General features: G+C 47.5%; 1 protein-coding gene across 2 annotated transcripts in view; it reads right to left on the bottom strand.

Annotated features, from left to right (window-relative positions):
- LOC133355918 (P2Y purinoceptor 1-like) overlaps window positions 1-20,305 on the bottom strand; it is a 38,424-nt gene that overhangs the window by 17,601 nt on the left and 518 nt on the right. Inside the window, exon 1 of one of the 2 annotated variants that reach the window (XM_061573343.1) lies at window positions 6,560-6,625. The exons of the other annotated variant lie outside the window; for it this stretch is intronic. The gene's annotated coding sequence lies outside the window, so the exon portion shown is untranslated. Of the gene's footprint in view, window positions 1-6,559; window positions 6,626-20,305 lie in introns of those variants that run through there. 2 annotated transcript variants of the gene reach the window in all.

The following is a 20,305-nucleotide window of genomic DNA, read 5'->3' as shown; positions in this document are numbered from 1 at the left end:
AGGGTCCTACGTCACTTCGAGTCACTATTTTTTTTTATTTAACCACAAGGCAAAAGGCTCCACTGAGCTATACAGCGCTTTTTTTTCAGAAGTGGATCCTGGCCATCGCAAAAAGGTAGCTCAACGGAGCGGCTCATCGTCGCGTGGAAGTTTATTGCGGCCAAATACTCTAAACGCATGATGTTGATTCTAAACGTGGACGTGGGGGTGGGTGGGGGGGAACCCAGAAAAATCCACGCGACCGCGGGGAGAGAGACCCGCAAACTCAAAATATACCACAGGCGTCAGCGTCGGGATCGAACCCAATGCCTCCTGTATATCGGGCGAGGGAGTTGGTGAGGCAAACGCTGTTTGCGACCACCTAATTAGGCAGGCAGGAAACTTGCTGGATTAGGTAATCAATACATCTCCCTTCCCCTTTGAGCTTCTGAACACGTACGTCGCAAGAATGACGGTGCTCATGATGGAATCAACGAATCTAGAGGAGACCAAGAGCAGATTCACGCGGTAGTTGTAGTAATAATCATATTAATAATATGTTTCAGCTCTTTGTCAAGGTCATTGTTGCAAGGACCAGTTCGGATATCGCTCACCACTCACTTTTGCCCTGGCTCTGAATCGAACTCAGGTCGCCAGGCTCACCTCACGGTGCACCAACCACAGATTTAGACACCAGTGCTGTAGTTCACTGACACACACACATATATTGTGAATGTCTATGGACGTGACCTGCGTTAGTTAAGGGTTTCGAAGCAGTGGTTGGTGCGCTGCGCTACGAACTCGGCAACCTGAGTTCGATTCCCGTCCATGGCTATCGGTGTGCGAGCGTGAGATTGGAACCAGTCCTGCACCCCACAACCGACATTCCCTTCACCAACCTGCGATGACTGGCTTGGTGAAGCATGGTCAACCAACCCCCCGATTGACATGGCATTCATCCAGCAATTGTATTCATCGTTCCGATTGACAATCGAACCAGCCCCACTACCACTGCACACGAGCCGCGTTTAAGTTCATTCAACTGTTGGACGTATTTGTGTTGTTGTTGTTGTTGTGCCGTTTGAGCGTGATGATTGCACACGGTGTACCCAGACACATCGATGAGCACGCACGGAGGGCACAACACACTGACGCGCCCCCCCCCTCCCGATACGTTCCATTCATTGGCTACTTACACGTCGACGCCTAGTACCTCGTGCCCTCTTTTAGCCCCCCCCCCCCTACCGATACGTTCCATTCATTGGCTACCACATTCTGATAAGCTCCACCCCCTCCCTCCTCCCCCTTAACTTGTATTTAAGAGCTTGCATCTTGAATCCCTGCCTCACTTGATGCAGCAAATCTGGCTGTGACGGTCCCACCTGATGTCGGAGACTTGTGTTGCTTCTGAAACGTCGTGATTTTTATTTTATTTTTGTATTATATTTTTATTAATTAAAATGTCATTTTTTACCTACGTGACTTTACCGAAAGAACTAAGAGTATATAAATGAGAGTTAACAACCCTCCAGAGCAGTAGTTCCTTCGCCTTTACTGCAGCCTTGCACACCTTTGGTTCTTAACCGTAAATCGATGTACAATGTTGATAACTACATGGGGATTTTTCGATTTAAAGCTTTCGTGACTGCCGGGATTCATCTTCTTGGTTCTTTCTGTAAAGTCACGTAGAAGGGAAATAATAAAATAATACAAATAAAACATAATAAAATAATTCTCACGACGTTTAGGCCACGACGCAAACAGCCATCCTCAGGTGAAGAACAGGACCTGTTGCACCAATCACTGTTCTTCACCTGAGGACGGCTGCTTGCGTTGCGGCCGAAACGTCGTGAGAATTATTTTATTATGTTTTATTTTTATTATTTTATTATTTCCCTTCTACGTGGGGATTGATGAAACAAAGTAAGTTGTAACTTATGTGCCCGTGCTTAATGTGTGTGTGTGTTTCGACGATACACCTTCTAAACAAAATATCTGTCCACGTCTCGCACCCCCAGAAAGGGCATCTCGCACCCCCAGGGGGTGCAGCGTGCAGCCCGTGTCAAAAAGAACCAGTGAAGAGAAGGCCCTTCCGCTAGCAGTGGCGCGAGCAACCAAATTGCAGGGCTGCCCCTTTGCGCCCTTTAGCTCCGTTGAACGACCGCGGCACCTCCGATTGGCACGGTTGGTTACGTAACGGTGCGAAAGAATTCTAGATTTGAAGTTTTCGTGACTGCAAGGATTCATACTCCTGGGTTTTTTCGGTAAAGTCACGTAGGTAAAATCAAATAAATAATAAATAAACAATAAAAATTATAGAAATAATAATAAAATAACTACAGTTATTTTGGCTGTGCCCTTTTACACCTGATGGAGGAAGCTTGTGTTGCCTCCGAAACGTCGTGATTTATTATTTTATTTCTATGATTATTTCTATTATTATTTATTTATTTTTACCTACGTGACTTTACCGAAAAAAACCCAAGAGTAGGTGCGAAAGAAGTTCAACGCACACTGCATGCACGTACACGTGCGTACGTGCATGCGACTAAGGACGGGTGTTTGGATCTCCAAAGCCACGTGCGACGAACGCACTGCTTTTCGCACGTGCAGGGGGAGGCTGCAGTCTCCCCCGATGGGCCAGAAGTCACGTGCAGAGGGGGGGGGGGGAGTGTTGTGAGCGGCGTTGTAAAGCAAAGTGACAATCAGGGGCGGTTTCATCATTAGGGCGATTGGGCGACGCACCACCAATCTCAGCCGTTACTGTGCCTCTGGATATAGTCCAATCAGCGTCATGTCACGTTCTGTGGAGTACCGCCTCTTTTTGGGCGATTTCACTCTGGCTGAGAATCGCCCAGAGTGTTCCCATAGACTTACATTCAAAGATGTTTTTTTTCGAACGGCGGGCGCTGCAATGCATTCTCTATGGCTTCCGGGAGGGCTCGCACTAACGTGCTTACGTCATCATACGTAAGCACGTTTCAGTCAACAATATTACGTGTCGCTACCTCGTGGAATCTTTAATAAAAGAAACTGAGTGGATTGTAATAATAGTGAGTATAGAAACAAACATTATGTATTGTAAGAGTCACTTTATTTTTCATTAATATTAAAGAAGTGAAGTTGCCTTTACATGCTTAAGCTGTTAATTTATCCATTGCATGGGTGGACCTTATCCTTATCAATCATCCAGACATTTGCCCTCCCTGAGAGATTTTGCAGGAACTGCCACTGGTGACAATCATTGTCCACCGACGCTCCAAGGTGTGCGTGTTAAAGTACAGACCCAAATCGACTGCGCAACTCACAGGCGGAAGAATCAACAAACCGCGAGCTGTCGTCTCTACGTGAAGTTAATGGGCAAATACAATATCCAATTTGTTGTTCCACTTGTGAGTGAGCGCGATTATGAATGTGTTTTCTTAAATTCTCTACCATTTTTACATCGATCAATTGTGCACAGCACGGCGGAGATATGATCGACATATGCAGCACGTGCCCAAAAATGTTTTTAAACTTGCATAGCACTCGATAATGGACTTGTGATGTTTAAATATCGGGTAATACGAGTGTCATTAACTCCGCACGGAGCCCACGACGGGATGAAGGCAGGAATGAATGAATGAACGACGAATGAATGAGAATGGATTATATATTACGCCTTCCAAACCAATGGCCACAAATGGCACCGCTTCTGTGTGTGCGTTTAATATTCTCGAATGACTGTGCACACACCTAACGTTTACACGAAGCGGTGATGGATCACATTCAATCCAGAGCACAAGGGCTGTCACTATTGTCGTCAAGATTAAGTCAGAAGCCGCAGACGCGTTGCTTGATCCATTCAACATTTACCTTGAAAGGGTATTGAGCAAACCGTGCCCATCCCATCATCGTCGTCATAATACATCTACTGCTGGATCAAGGCGTCCCCCAGGTCGCCACCATCTCTCACACACGAGCTGATTTCACCGCTCCGTCTCCTTTGGTGGCTGTCCTTTAGTGCAGCGGTACCCAACCTTTGTAGCACCAGGAACCGGTTTCGTGGAAGACAATTTTTTCACGGACCGGTGTGTGGGGGGGGGGGTTATCATTGGGTCTTTCCCCCTTTTCAAAGAAGCTCTCCAGCGACGTTGGTTTTGTTACTCATTGGGGCTACTAGGGTTAGTAGCTTGTGGGCTTACCAACACTGTGACACTGAGGCAAGCGCGCAGTGCGGGAAAGAGACGCGGACGGAAGTGGTGAATGACACTGGTCAACACACTTTTTCTGGCATAAGGTATTCCAACGGTTTTAAGGTAATTTTGGGGTGCTGATTCCAAATCTGGCAGCAGTTTTTGTCTACCACATCAGGTTTTTGAGATATCAAATATTGCATTTTCAATAAGAACTGCAGAAGAAAAATATTAAATAACTGTGGATATCTACATAAAATGATATTATAAACACACTATCCTAAAAATACAGCATCATATTTTAACACTAAAGCAGTCATTGACTCGCAACAACTTGCAATCATAAGTGACAGAGTTAATTTCGGGTAAAATCAATGAAAATGGGGTATACCGATAGCATAAAAATGAGATGTGATAAAGCAAATCTGAGATCAGATTTGAGAAAAGCACCCTGAAATTAGTCTAAAACAGCTGCAAAGTCCAGGCCAGAAATTTTTTTTTTTTGTTGACCAGTGTTATAAAACAATGGGGGCGGGTTCCACGCGCGGACTCACCGTTCTCACCTCCTGCTGCTGCTGTGCAGCCCGGTTCCTAACAGGCCACGGACCGGTACCGGTCCGTGGCCCTGGGGGTTGGGGACCCCTCCTTTAGTGGACGCGTTCGATACTTCGGCTGCCGCTCGCATCACAAATCTTGACCATCAGCCACCACCCCTTCCGTGTTCTGCCCCGAGCCCGCTCTGACCTTTTGTCACGGTTTCAATTGTTTTAAACACAACGTAAGGCGTTCGCGACAAATATCATCCATAGTAGAGTTTTTTTTTGGGTTAGATCGCGTAAATATATAAATGTGTCGTTAGACCCGCCACCACCCGACACAACCAATTAGTAAGGGTTGTTACTTAAACAGACCGTGGCCAATTAGTTTCTAGTTCAGCACACTGGTGTGTTGGAGAGCAAAGCCACGTTTTGGCAGTAATTACCACCAACCTCATCAGGCCCTCTCTTGATGAGGCTGGTTGTCGGGTGGTGGCGGGTTTCACGACACATTGACATATCCGCGATCTAATGCATAACAAACTCTACAATTTTGATGTTTGAATAATGTATTTAACCCAAAAATAAGTTCTCATTGGATTTCTCCAGTATGAATAAAGACTGTGATTTTCTATCCCAAGTGTTCCTCTTTCTCCGGCCAATGGAATGGAAAGTGTACTAAAAAAATCAAGAAATATTAAACGTCCTCTTGTGCAGCCCAACAATATATGACAGCGTCCCAAATTAACCACCATTAGGCCCCTAAAATGAGTGCTCGGGTGAAAATAGCATTGAGATTTTTCTTCCACTACTCTAAGACATTTTTTGCGGGTTGCCTTCTTTGGCAGTTCTAGATTTAGGCATTTCTACTAAATGCTAAGATTCCAAAATGTATATTTAACCAAATAAATAAATAAAACTATTTTATCATCGCCATATGTTCTGTATCTGCACATACAAGGACATATTTAGTTTTGCTCACCTATTGGCTTTCCATAATTACGTTAAACTGCAGCATTTGCTTATGGCTCAGCAAACTCTGACGCTTTAAATTATTTATATCATAATAATAATCCAGAATGCTCTTCTGCAGCATGTGATGGGGTTTGTTGTTGTTGTTGTTGTTTGTTATAAACATCTCTCAGTTGGAGCGGTATGTGACTGCCTCGTAATGGTATGCACACTGGGATTGCCTCCAGGCAAATAAAATCAGAGGTGCAGCCCTCGAAACGTCTCCCTCGCGTCACTGCTGCCAGGAAGGGACCTGGAGAGGGAGCTCCCTCTGGAGGTGTATTCGGCCTACTCTTCCACACTGGACCGGGCAAACTTTCTGCGGTGTCGTCATTTATACTGCTGGCTGGACAGAGGGAGAGAAGGATTGGTCAGAAGGCAACCTGGATTTGAACCCAGAACTTTAGTGGTGGAAGGTCATCGCTCCGACCTCCCTGTGCCGTATTTCAAGACGTGGTTACGTTCATCATCATCATCATCGTCGTCAGCCATGATCAATCCGCTGCTGGATGAAGGCCCCCGAAACCTGTCACCATCTCTCATGCTCCTGCGACGCAGACACCCATTTTAAACGCTTCACGAACTTCCGCGCCCGGAGGTCAAATCAAACGGGCAAACGGCGTCCTCTGGATGGCAGGGCCAGTGTGATAACCATTACCTCAGAGCAACATCCATCATCTCTTTGCCGTGGGACATTTACAGCAAAGTATGTTTTTTGTGTGTGTGTGTGTGCCGAATTCAGGTTTTAATTTGCATGCCATTTCGCGCGTGAAAGAGGGACATTGAAGGCAGAGAGAGAGAGAGAGAAAATCGTGAGGCACGCGAATGGACGTGGGATTTCTGGATATGCAACGTTACCTTATCCTGTCACCACGCCACCTTCACCCCCGCATGAGAATTGTCCAGTCAAGCTCAAATCCTTACCGAACGTACGCACATACACACACACACGCGCGCGTGCATTTATATGCAAGCGTCTCTGTTCAAACGCATACACAAGCACAGAGATTCTTTTCTCACGGAATATTATTTTTGCGACATCCCCCACCACCCGCTGATTCCCCGAGTCCCTGACATTATTTCCGGAGCTAAGCCCCGGACAGCTCCATGCGGCAGTGTACGTAAATTTGCGAGCAATCGATGAGGGAGCTGCTTCGAGGTCTAATGTCGGGTTTCCGACGGCAGCCGAGCGTGTTGTTGTTTAGCCGTCTCGTGAAATGGGCACGGCACGGGCTTGAGATGTTAACTACCTCGCCTGGTGTGCAGGAGGTCGTGGGTTCGATCCCGACCCTGACGATGCCTGCTGCTGTATATTTGGAGTTTGCGCGTCTCCCTCCCGGTGATGGTGTGGATTTTTCTCCTGGTCCTCCGGTTTTTTTTGCCCCCTCCACATTTAGAATCAACATCACGCGTTTAGAGTATTTGGCTGCTATACATTTCCACATGGTGATAAGCCACTTCGTTGAGCTATCATTTGTGGTCAGGTCGCTTCTGAAAGAGAGTTATATAGCTCAGTAGGCATTACCTGGTAAAAAAAAACATATTCTTTGGTTCTTTCGGTAAAGTCACGTAGAAAAAAAAACACAAATAAAAATCACGAAGTTTCGATCGCAACACAAGCGGTCATCATCAGGAAAAGTTTTTTTTTCTATCTACGTGACTTTACCGAAATGACCAAAGAATATGAATTCCTACTGTCACGAAAGTTTTAAGTAAAAAAAAAACCGTTTAGTAATATTTTAATGAAAAAATTGTTCAGATAGCCTGACTTGGCACGAAAGAACCCGGAGAGCTGAGTAAACCATTGCTGCCAGCTGTACCGCGGGTGTCACAGCTTGTTTATGACGTGTTCGAGCAGCTGTCTGAAGCTCCCTCCAAACAACAACAACAACAACAGGAGGCGGAGGAGCGACGCTCGGCGCACTGGGCAGCTAAAACAAAGCAGGCTGGCACACGAGAGAGCACGGATGGATCAACCATTAGCATGAACAATCTGTTAGCCCACGACATCCGAGTCTTTGCACTGACTTTCTTGCCGGCAAGCCTTAGCCAAGCCACGTGGCCTCAAAGAACACCAAGTCTGGCACAATGGACGCGGTGGCATCCTTCGCGTTTGAATGTTTGATAGCGAATGCCAGTTCAGTGGTTTCAGTTTTCAGTTTCATTTATTTGGTAGAGCCCTGTGAGCCATTCGGCTCTTGAATCGGGTGCAACCGCAACAAGCAAAAGACAAAAACATGAACAAGAAAACATCTTAAAGTGACTATGTGACTAAGTGTAAAACAGAAAATCCATGAAACAACAGCAAAAAATATTCCAGAAAAAGCACCGTACACCAACGCTGTGTGCAAAAAATCCCAGTGGGATGCAAGTCAAACAACAACAACAACCACAAGACAACTTAGATTAAGGCCATCATTCTAACTCCGTACTACAACAAACAAACATGGCCAAACAAAAAAAGTTTTCCAAATCACCAAAATAAAGCCATAAAAGCAATGTAACAGTGATCATAGTGGTGGTAGCATTCATCCAAATCGCATGTATATACGTGATTGTGACTCACGGGAAAAATATGTAATGAGTTCAAGTTTTGCCAGTGTCAAAGAATGAAAAAATAAAAATAGGTTTTACCCTTTCTGGCAATTAAACAGGAGGTGTTAAGATGTTCAAACACCAAATAGAAACCTTTTGCAAGGAATCATGTCTGCATTAACCACACGTATTCGTGGTGAACATGCAAACTAAAACATGCTCTGAACACATTCCTGCGGAGGGAGCTGGTAGGAACGTTGTCTGGCTTTTTTTTGCATTTTGACTGTTTGTGTTGTGGTTATTGAAAACATGATCCCTTGTATAAAGGTGTCAGTTTTTGTACCAGTTGAAAGGGTAAAAACCTATTACTATAGTACGTGCTTATCAATTTTAAGAAATCCTCAAGCTTACAAAAAACATGTTGTGTTACCGAAAATGATGGCCCGGAGTTTGATTGGTTTTACTCGAGGAGTGTCGTGGCTTGTGCTACACACTTACAACCATTGGACAGCATCCAACCCCCCATCGTCAGTGAACCAAGTAATTGGTCTGTCATGGAGTGAGTGTGCGCCATGCAAAGCAGTCGAAAGCCCCTCTCTACTTCTTACGTGTACCGCATACAATTACCTTATCCACATTCTCAAATGATCACTGTGTGATGCTCATGTTTAGTGGCAATCCTGACAACGGCAATAACGAAATACGATTCGGATTTAACACCGTGCTCATCATCATGATCACAATACCTTGCTTTTAGCTCAGCCATCAAACAAAGGCGGTCACCACGTCGCGGCACTTTCAGATGCGCTTCTGCGCCCGTCTAGAACGCTCTTCCTTCCAGTATTAGGAAGCAACTGGTTCCATGTACTTTTAAATACAGATTTTAAACTAATTTCTTTAAAACTGCTTTTTGTGCTTAGTTTATTGTCCTTCCCCCGTACCTCCGATTCGCACGGTTGGCTACGTACGGTGCGAACGAATCTCAACATACGTACGTACATACATCACCCACGATCAATCCACTGCTGGATTACAGACCTCCCCTAAGCCACCACCATATCACACTATCCCCGCGGTGTCATCACCCACGTGGCACCCTGCCCACGAGCCGATTCCATCGCTCCGTCTCCCTCGGACGGGCCAACCGCATCACGAGGCGCTGCATAGAAAGATCGTACTGAGAGGATGGAGGCGGTCGGTCAAAAAATGGATCATGTCCCAAGTTGCTCTTTAAGCCCTAAAAGGCCGCGCATTACACGTTCACGCAAGAGGCACAAGCCCACAGAATCTGTGCGGAAAGCCACTCTTGCCCTGCCTTGATTACTGTAATTGCCTTTGTGGACCTTATGATCTCTTGGTATAGACTTGTGCCTTTTTGTGCACGTGGTGGATTGGTAAAACTATAATTGTCACTGGCTTCACAAGTTTATCTCTGGTATGTATGGACATACATTGTGTGTGTGTATGTATGCACACAGAGTAAATGTACTGCGGTATTATGATCGATCTTTGCTCTGAAGAAGGGCCACTGTTCGAAACGTCGCGCGTTTTAGATGAACCTTTTCCTCTTCGGAGCAGCGTGGTTGACGAACGTGGTGAAGGTTTGTGAAAGTGTTTGTGCTGTTAGTGCTGCCACTCGGATCGCCACGTGTCCCGGTTTGACCCGGACAGTCCTGGGAATTGGCGGCTGTGTTTCGGGTGGCAGGATTTGATTTGTAAGGATATCTCGTGGAATTGTGTTCATAATAATAAAAAACAACAATTTATATCGTGCCGTAACATGGCAAGCTATTACAAGGTCGCTGATGAATACATTGCATGATTATTGTCAGGGCCCTGTTTTAAAAGTTTGAAATTCCAGGACCATCACTCCTTTTGGAAGTTTCTAGATCAGCATTGCCCAGCAGGATTTTAAATATACCCAGTACATGAGCACGCATCACGAGCAAAGCAGTGATTCACTCAGTGAATTACATTCACCAAACTTCATAATTATCAGGGAAAATAAGTGTCACAATGTGAATTCCTAGGGTCGCCTTTTGAATATTTCGTGACACATGAATTTGCATCCGTGTGGGCTTCTTGCGTTGATTTTCACGACCATTAAAAAAAAGTATACAGCAGTTAATGTCTTCTTGGTTCTTTCGGTAAAGTCACGTAGAAGGGAAATAATAAATAATAAAACATAATAAAATAAACTGCTTGTGTAGTGGTCAAAACGTCGTGATAATTGTATTTTATTATGTATTATTTTATTATTTCCCTTCTACGTGACTTTACCGAAAGAACCAAGAAGAGTAATCCCTGCAGTCACGAAAGCTTTAAATCGGAGCAGTTATTGTGTTAATTTTTTTTTATTCAGCGTTCTCAGTACCTTCGTGGGGTGGGGGAGGGGGTGAGTGGTGGTGCAGCGGTTGAGCGAGCTGTCTCTCTGGCCCCATCAACCGTTGAGTTTTAGTTCTCTACCACGGCTCACGTCAGTGGCGAGAGCGAATATCTGAACCCGGTCCTTGAGCCTCCGACTCCACCAAACTGGGATGACCAGTGAGGTGAAGTAAAAACGACAAAAAAAACCCAAAACAGAAAGATAGTGGATTGGGAAAGATCTCTAAAACATTGTTGGAAATGCTACGTTCGTATTTTTACGAGCGAATAATCTAGCGGGTTGTGAGCTCATCACCGAGCTAGTTTGTATAAGGTTAGCAGTTAAATCTCACAGCCGTCCACTAATTTATGTGGGTTATTATAAACACATTTTCTACTGTTCATGTAACAAACCAAAAAGATTTAAATCTATTGCTTTACTCCTGCCACAATTACGGAGGAATATGATTTCGATTTTGCCTTCTCGACTTCCAATTTCAAAAGTCTTCACTGAATAAAAATTCTCAATAACTCTTCAATGACGGCGAGAGGTGGGGGTGGGGGAAACACACGGTGTTTGATATTCGATTCAAGTCTCGGTGGCATTCTCGAATCCCTCACTTGCAAAGTCCAGATGATCCAAAAATGCCCGATGCCAAAACCTCTCACTCACACCGGCAAACAAGAGGGCATTGCCCCAATCCTGCAGGTTCCCTCCACTGGCTCTCAATGCAATAATGGGTGAACTGGAAGGGCACTCATGTTTGTCTTCAACAGAGCCTCCATGTACTCACCCCAGCCTACCTCTCTTCACGCTCTACTCCCCCCAGTAGCCGGTCTGCCTCTGCCCAATTGGAGGTCACTTTCTCTGCGACGTCTCTGTGTAGAATCTGCCCCTCCCATCCGACTACGACCATCATCCCCTTCTCCTCTGCCGATGACCGTGTGTATGTGTAACGTATGTTGAACTTCTTTCGCACCGTACGTAAGCCAACCGTGCTAATCGGAGGAGCGTGTATTATTTTTCTCTCTGTTCCTTCCTATCCCATAATCCTTCCCTCTTCCCTGCAACAAAAAAACCACACCAACTCTTCACCCTCCTAAATTTATGTTTCTCACCCTTGCAGTGTTTTTTGTAAGAAATATTTCCCCCAAGTGTATCCCATTTGTGCGGTAGGAGTGCCGTCACGAGACAGTGTTCGTGAGGATCTCCCGCAGAGCAGTGCACACCACCGTCTCGTCTCGGGACGGCCCGCGGACACAGAAACGACAGCGTCACACGCGAAACACGTGACCTCTGATCCAAACCGTCACGGGCAGTACAAGTACAAGCACTCACTTTCCCGTCCCGGTCCGCCACCGAGGGTAATGTTCGTTGCACGACAGTCAAAAACTTTGATATGTTTCATGCTCAGCGCTGAGAGTTGGCCAAATTATGCGCGCAATACAATGTAACGTGATGGGCTTTTGTTGTTGTTGTTATTGTTGCGTGCAGTCATTGATGACTGGGCTGACTGCGATCATCATCACCTCACTACACTCGAAAAGGCTGGCGCGCACACGAGGTGGCGGGTGGCCAGCACCACGCCCGGCCGCCTTTGTCTCCCCGAGTGGCGATTTTTACAAACCACACCAGGTACTCATCGGAGGCCCAGTCACGAGACCACCTGGATTTGAACCCAGGATTTAGGCGGTGTCAGGTCAGCGCTCTGACCTCTCTGTATCGTGTTTCAAGAGGTGGTTCCATTCATCACCATCATCTACATCATCATCATCAGCCACGATCAATCCACTGTTGGATGAAGGCCCCCCAAAACCCGCCGCCATTTCTCATGCTCCTGCGACGCAGACATCCAATTTTATAAGATTCACGAATTCGCATTGCGTCGCAAAAGTACGTAACGCAGTGACGGATTATCTGGAAGCAAAAGCAGCTACACATGTAGCTACGGGCCCCGCACTTTCAAGGTCCCCGCGCTAAATGCTTTCAAGCTATCAATTCCGGTTCAGTGATTCTGCACTTGCTCTATTACTATAGTACTATATCGCCTTAAACATTTAGGTGTTTCAAGTTAGAGATTTGTCGTATTATCTGGCTGTATAGCAAATGAAAAAATACAATGACTTTACTATGCAAGCAAAAAATGTGTGTTTTAATATTTACGTGTTTTTTTTATTTATTGAGGGACCCCTTTATAACAACATATGCTACAGTCCCCGCACTCGCTTATTCCGGCACTGATGTAACGTCAGACATTTCCGGTAATGTCACAAGAGTCTTCAGTGACGCTTTTAATGCGTGGAGCAGATGGAATTCCACCGTCTCCATGTGTCCACATGTGTCGCGGAATGTATGCTTCCCTGCTGCGCGAAACTTGGGACAAATCGTATCAGCTGGGCGACGGCGCGGACACAGCACCATCGGAGAGACACAGAAAGAGAGAGAGCGAGAGAGAGATAAAAGTGACTTCTTAAAACACCGATCTAAAGCAAAAGTCTGATCTGGGTTGAAGAACTCGCGACATTTCGATTGCTAACCAAGCACTCTCCCGGCTGAGCCACCCGATCGGACTGTTTAACAATTTAATTTAATTCGCTTTAATAATGTCTAACATTAAGTGGTCCTAGACGAATAACCCTGATAGGTTCCGTAAACTGTCAAGGCCACCGTGCGTTGAAGCGCTTCTTGGCTAAACGCACTCGTGTGTATAAAACACGATAATTATACTGGTAGGAACCACCTGGTTCCACCAGCCCACAGGGGATTATTGTGTCCGTCCGTCGTGCATCAAAAAATGGGAGGGGTGGGGCAGGGTGGATAGGGGAGGGTGGGGAGGGGCTGGGTGGGGAGGGTGGGGCTGGGTGGGGAGGGGCTGGTCACCCCGTGGTGCCCTTATAAAACTCAACGTTTAACCTACTCACGCCGGCTTGTGCCCGCCATCACAGTCGGCCATATTTGCGGAATACACCACGCCGCCGTTGACCCTGGCCATTGACCGAGCAACCCAACGTTCCTACCAGCTCCCTCGGCAAGGAATGTGTTTTTATGAAAAATAACGCAGCACACCTTCAACACAACGCCCTTCAATTCCAAACATTTGGAATTAATGTCAAATGTATCTGTGGCACCCTAGTGGCAGCTTCTAAATGATGGAAACACAACGATTGGCTTTGCTCCCTTTCTGGCAATAATAGCAGGAGGCACAAAGATGTTCACACACCACAGTAGACATACAGTGAGGGAAAAAAGTATTTGATTCCCTGCTGATTTTGTACGTTTGCCCACTGACAAAGAAATGATCAGTCTATAATTTTAATGGTAGGTTTATTTGAACAGTGAGAGACAGAATAACAACAACAAAATCCAGAAAAACGCATGTCAAAAATGTTATAAATTGATTTGCATTTTAATGAGGGAAATAAGTATTTGACCCCCTCTCAATCAGAAAGATTTCTGGCTCCCAGGTGTCTTTTATACAGGTAAAGAGCTGAGATTAGGAGCACACTCTTAAAGGGAGTGCTCCTAATTTCAGCTTGTTACCTGTGTAGTGGTGATACGCGCTGGCGTAGGGATCGTGTGTCAGCGCGTAGTGATTGGCTGTGTGGGTGGTGACGCGCGCTGACGGTGAAAGATCAGGGGTCAGCGCGGGGTCGTGGGTTATGTGGTGCTGATTGGCTGTGTGCCGGTGACGCGCTTGAGAGGGAGTGATCGGGTGGCAGCGCGGCGTGATTGGTTGGGTAGTGGTAACACGCGCTGGGGAAAACGGATCGTAGGAACAGCACGTCGTCATTGGTTAACTAAGGAGTGATGCTCACGTCGAGGTCCGCATCCGCTCCGTCTCCCGTGAGCGGGGGCTATATAAGGGGATGCACACAGGCGCACGGGCAGTGTGTAACCAGCGAAGACTGAAGACGGGGAGGAAGAGATAGGGCCCTGCGGTACCTAGTCCCGCTGTCCTGAAGGGACCGGGACTCTGTGTAACCCAGAGGCGGAATGCAGTGTGTGTAGCCAGAGGCATAGGGGCTACACGAGTCAAGTGAAGTGTGTGTAGCCAGAGGCATAGGGTCTACACGAGTCAAGTGAAGTGTGTGTAGCCAGAGGCATAGGGTCTACACGAGTCAAGTGAAGTGTGTGTAGCCAGAGGCATAGAGTCTACACGAGTCAAGTGCAGTGTGTGTAGCCAGAGGCATAGGGTCTACACGAGTTAAGTGGAGTGTGTGTAGCCAGAGGCATAGAGTCTACACGAGTTAAGTGAAGTGTATAGTCAGAAGAATAGAGACCACACGTTGTATCGTGACACGTCAAGATTTAATAAAAAGTGTGTTACCCGTCAAGGAGTTTCCTGCCGTCATTTCCAATACTTCACCTGTGTAAAAGACAACTGTTCACAGAAGCAATCAATCAATCATTTCTTTGTCAGTGGGCAAACGTACAAAATCAGCAGGGGATCAAATACTTTTTTCCCTCACTCTACCTATCACAAGGCGTCACGTCTCCGTTAACCACACATTCTTTGTGGCAAGGCATGCAAACAGACATGCTCCGAAAAAAATAGAAAAATACTAATACATAAATACGTAAATGCTAAAATGCGCAGGGATGCATCGGAAGAACGAGTCTGCTGCTGCAAACACCACGTCTCTGTCGAGGCTGATGTGCTTAACGCTTCAATCGTCTTATAAAGTGAGAGTGCGTGCCAACGTTACTTCTTTGCTTTAAAATCGCTTGCACGTGTGTGTGTGCGCGTGTCTGTAAGTGGGGAGCGGTGGTGCAGCGGTCAGCGCGCTGCGCAACGAAGCCCGGCCACCCGAGTTCGATTTCCCGCTCACGGCCAACAACATCAGTGACAAGGCAGACTCAGCCTCGGTGTGTGAACATCGTCGGTAGGGAGACAAAGGCGGTCGGGCGGGCGGGCGGGCATGGCGCTGGCCCACCCACCCACCCAGTCGTGTGCCGGACCCGCCTTCATCGATCCCGCTACTGGCTTGACAACACTTGCCCCAAAACTCTGTGAAGGGCTACATGGGGAGAGGGGGGGTGGGTCATCTGCGTGCGCGCGCGTGCGTGTGTGTGTGCGTGTGTGTGCGTGCGTGTGTGTGTGCGTGTGTGCACGTGTGCACGTGTGTGTGTGCGCGTGCGTGTGTGTGCGCGTGTGTGTGTTTACGTGTGTGTACGTGTGTGTGCGCGCGTGTGTGTGCGTGTGTGCGTGCGCGCGTGTGTGCGTGCGTGTGTGCGCACGTGTGTGTGTGCGCGTGTGTGTGTGTGCGCGTGTGTGCGTGTGTGCGCGTGCGCGTGCGTGTGTGCGTGCATGATTGTGTGTGTGTGTGCGTGTGTGTGTGCGTGTGTGCGCGTGCGTGTGTGAGCGTGTGTGCGCGTGCGTGTGTGTGCGCGTGTGTGTGTTTGCGCGTGTGTGTGTGCGCGTGTGTGTGTGTGCGTGTGTGTGCGCGTGTGTGCGTGTGTGTGTGTGTGCGTGCGTATGTGTGTGTGCGTGTGTGTGTGCGTGTGTGTGCCCGCGTGTGTGTGCGTGTGTGTGCGTGTGTGTGTGTGTGCGCGTGTGTGTGTGTGTGCGCGTGTGTGTGCATGCGTGCGCGTGTGTGTGTGTGCGCGTGTGTGTGCGTGTGTGTGTGTGCGCGCGTGTGTGTGTGCGCGTGTGTGTGTTTGCGCGCGTGTGTGTGCGCGTGTGTGTGTGTGCGTGCGTGTGTGCGTGCGTATGTGCGTGCGTGCGCGTGTGTGTGTGTGCGCGTGTGTGTTTGTATGCGTGCGTGTGTGTGTGCGTGCGTGTGTGTGCGCATGTGCGTGTGTGCGCGTGTGTGTGCGTGTGCGCGTGTGTGTGTGTGTGCGTGTGTATGTAAGCACACGGGTGTTTGTTGTCAGCAGATGTTCGCAGCGCTGCGTTGCGGCTGCCTGTGTGACAGTGGGCTGAACGAGGAAACAAAAGGTGGGAACGGCGGTGGGCGTTGAAACTCCTTCGCGGCGCGGGTCAAACGAGCGAGTGCAGAAGATGCGGGGGGGGGGGGTTGGGGGGGGTTGGGGGTGCTTCGATTGGGCGGAGGGAGGCAGCGACGGTTGATCGGGTGAGAGTTGCACAAGCAAATTGTCTTATCCTCACATTCTCCACCGCGATGGTCAGACTGCCGTGGCCTTTTGTGATCCTTTTGTGACATAATTTGTTCGCTTGCTCAACAGTTGACGTCTTCTCCCGATTCTAAGACTCACTTCTCCTCCCCCCCCACAAACTCCCTCCCGCCTGTTCCTATTTTAAAACTTACGTTTAGGGGGTGCGTCAGACGTGGGTGTGTGCACGTGCGCGTGTGTGCGTATGGGGGGGCGGTAGTGTAGCGGTTAGCGCGCTGCCCTGCGAGTTCGATTCCCGCTCACGGCCAACACCCGTGACGATTATTTGAACCGGTCCTGAGCCTCCCCTAGGTCGACTCGGCCTCAAATGAGTATCTGGTGCGGTGTGCAAACATCGCCACTGGGGAGACAAAGGCGGTCGGGCGTGGTGCTGGTCACCCACCCCCTCGTGTATCGCCTGTTAAGGCTACACGGGAGATCTTTGTCTTTTTTTCTTCTTGGTTCTTTCGGTGAAGTCACGTAGAAGGAAAATAATAAAATAATAAAAATAAAACATAATAAAATAATTCTCACGACGTTTCGGCCACAACGCAAGCAGCCGTCTTCAGGTGGAGAACAGGTTTGTCGAGAAGGCAGAGTCTGAATGCTTGCGTTGTGGCCGAAACGTCGTGAGAATTATTTTATTATGTTTTATTTTTATTATTTTATTATTTTCCTTCTACGTGACTTTACCGAAAGAACCAAGAAGATGAATCCCTGCAGTCACGAAAGCTTTAAATCGAAATCTTTGTCTTTGTGAGTCCAGATTTGTATAACTTTATTGACACCGGACCGTCTTATATAATGTGAAGTGTGCGGTATTATCTTGATCTGTGGTATCGGCGCCCAGCTCCAAAACCCAGACGCGTTTCTATTCCAGCGGCACGCCGAGACCACAAGTGAACCCACGTAGCTAAAGGCACAGCCCTGCAAGAGCTCGCGCACTGCACTGCAAGCAGAATCACCTACCACCTAGATCGGTACATAGCGGGCATTTGGCCTACTCTTCCACGCTGGCCAGCCGTCTTCGAAGAGGTGGGAGAGTTACCCAAATTTTACCCCCGCCGCACACGCGACTTACCGATCGACTAACTGTGGTGTGCCCATTTATAATTCTGGTCACGTTTACCACTGGGGTGGACAGAGGCTTGGGAGAATTCACGAAACTTGGCGCCGTCGCCTTTCGACTGCCGCGGCGAGAGATCGAACCGCCCAACCTTTTCATCGTGGTGTTGTTAGCCGTTAGGCCACGGTGACAACACCCCCCGCACAAACCGCCCACTCAAAGGGTCTATCAACTCGACTTGCACGAGGAGACCACTTGGGCTGTCTCGTGCCCTGTTCTGCTCTGCTAATGAGAAAGTGCGCAGTTTTTTTCCCCTCCATTGCCTCTTGCGCTGCACAATCCTTCATTAAGCGAAGCCTTCTCCCCCACCCTCACCCCCACCTCTTCAAATTGTAACGCATCACCAAATTATGGGCAACAGCATCAACGACGAAACATTGAGATTGCGTAATTTTAAATTTGTGCCGGATGCTCTTAAGAAGATAGGGATCATGGAAGCCTGCGAAAATCTCGGCTTCGTCTTACGTGGGAGTCCCTCGGATCCGCGACAAAACCCTACAGGGTTCTCGCCACACTGCTCACTGGCTCAGTGTCGCGTCACTTGATGCGAGCAAATTTTGATTTAAAGCTTTCGTGACTGCAGGGATTCATCTTCTTGGTTCTTTCGGTAAAGTCACGTAGAATGGAAATAATAAAATAATAAAATTTAAACATTATTTTATTATGTTTTATTTTTATGATTTTCGCGTGTTTGGCCCTCTGAGCCCGCGATGCCACCTCGGTAGCAATGCATCGAGCTGTAGTTACACAGCGGTGTGTTGTTTTGTGCACTGCAGCCCGATGCATTCGAAAGTTTGTCTTCGTGTCGTTCCACAGAGCGGCGGGTTCATGATCTCGCTTGCTTGTTTACCGACCCTAAAATACGGTACGATGTCAATAATTTTGTATTTGTTATATCGGAGCAATGAGGTTCGTTTGAGTCTACTTTGAACACGTATGCGTTCTTTTAGGTCTTTCGGTCAAGTCACGCAGATAGGTTCAAAGGAAATAAAAAAAAACGATGACATTTCTATCGCAACATAAGCGGTCGTCATCATGGAAAGGGGGTTAGCTTCTAAAGGCAAACTGTTTATAAAGGTTTATTTTTATTTTCTTTGAACCTATCTACGTGACTTTACCGAAATACCCAAAGCATATGAATTCCTGCAGTCACGAAAGCTTTAAGTCATGAACACGTGTGCTTTCGCGACCTACAAGAATCGTGACAAAGTTTATTTTGGGTTAGATAGCGTCCATCTAAATGCGTCGTACGCCCCCCACCACCTGACAGGGCACATCAGTCAGCTTCAAATCACGTTTCACATCAGTGAGGTTTCTCACGCCGTGAACAGAACGTGACCAATTCGTTGACCACTTCAGCACCACCGCTTGCGTGCTGGAGGGCAAACGCACAGCAGCATTTACAAATCGAGTACGACGTTTCGCTGGCGATGACGACAACCAGCATCAGCAGGCGGTCGTCAGGTGATGTCACGTGTGCGTCCTGCTGTCCAACGCACAACCTGTTGGTGCTGAGGTCGCAACGCATTGGCACGTGCTGTTCACAACGTTCGCACAACGTCCGGATGAAGGAGGTGGGTTAGGAAAAAATTATCGGTTTCCTTTTTCACCCTTTCTGGCAATAAAACAGAGGGTGTTCAGGTGTTCAAACACCAAACAAGATAACCTTTCGCCAGGCATCAAGTCTGCATCAACCACCACGTACTTGTGCCCAAACATGCAAACAAACACGGCTCTGATAATATGATGCAATGTCTTGAAACTGATTGGCCTGCATCAGAGACAGCCTGCCCCATGGTCTTGTCTCCCCACCGGTGTCAGACCAGAGAACGCCAAAAGGCGAACGGTAAAAGGTTGGTGGGTGTACAACACACTTGTATGTACGCGATCTCACCCAAAACAAACGGTCATCATGAATTGATTGAATTCGTATCACGCACCCACCCACCCCGAGTGAAAACTCGTATCCACTCCATCTCTCTGCCCTCTCAATCAATGTACCATGAGAAAGGGCCCTTGCCTGAGACGTCACCTGAACGTAAGGTGCAATCTCCAACTCGTATCCACCCCATCTCCCTGCCCTCTCAATCAATGTACCATGAGAAAGGGCCCTTGCCTGAGACGTCATCTATAATAGGGCGGGGGTTGGTCTCTCTCTCTCTTGTATGACCCTCGTGTTGAGGTTTGCACTTCGTGTGAACATTCTAGATGCATTCTCGCGATCCGCGTCATTGTTAAATCACTGGATGAGCGCATTGGAATGCTTTTACCCATGACCACGGGGACACAAACTGAGAGAGTGGTTTCATAGAAGACCGTTTAAAAAAAAGAACATTATTTTATCATTGTGCATCTAAAATAAAAAAAATTTTTACCGACGTATCCTTAAAAGGGCAAAGTTATTTTGACTATGAAAGTATAATACCGTAATTATAATAGCGGTTTTTTTTGCAAATACGGTCAT

The sequence above is a fragment of the Lethenteron reissneri genome, chromosome 52, assembly GCF_015708825.2.
Source record: "Lethenteron reissneri isolate LAM-NWPU_2019-01 chromosome 52, ASM1570882v1, whole genome shotgun sequence".
Taxonomy (NCBI): domain Eukaryota; kingdom Metazoa; phylum Chordata; class Hyperoartia; order Petromyzontiformes; family Petromyzontidae; genus Lethenteron; species Lethenteron reissneri.
This window is presented reverse-complemented; position numbering and strand designations above follow the sequence as displayed.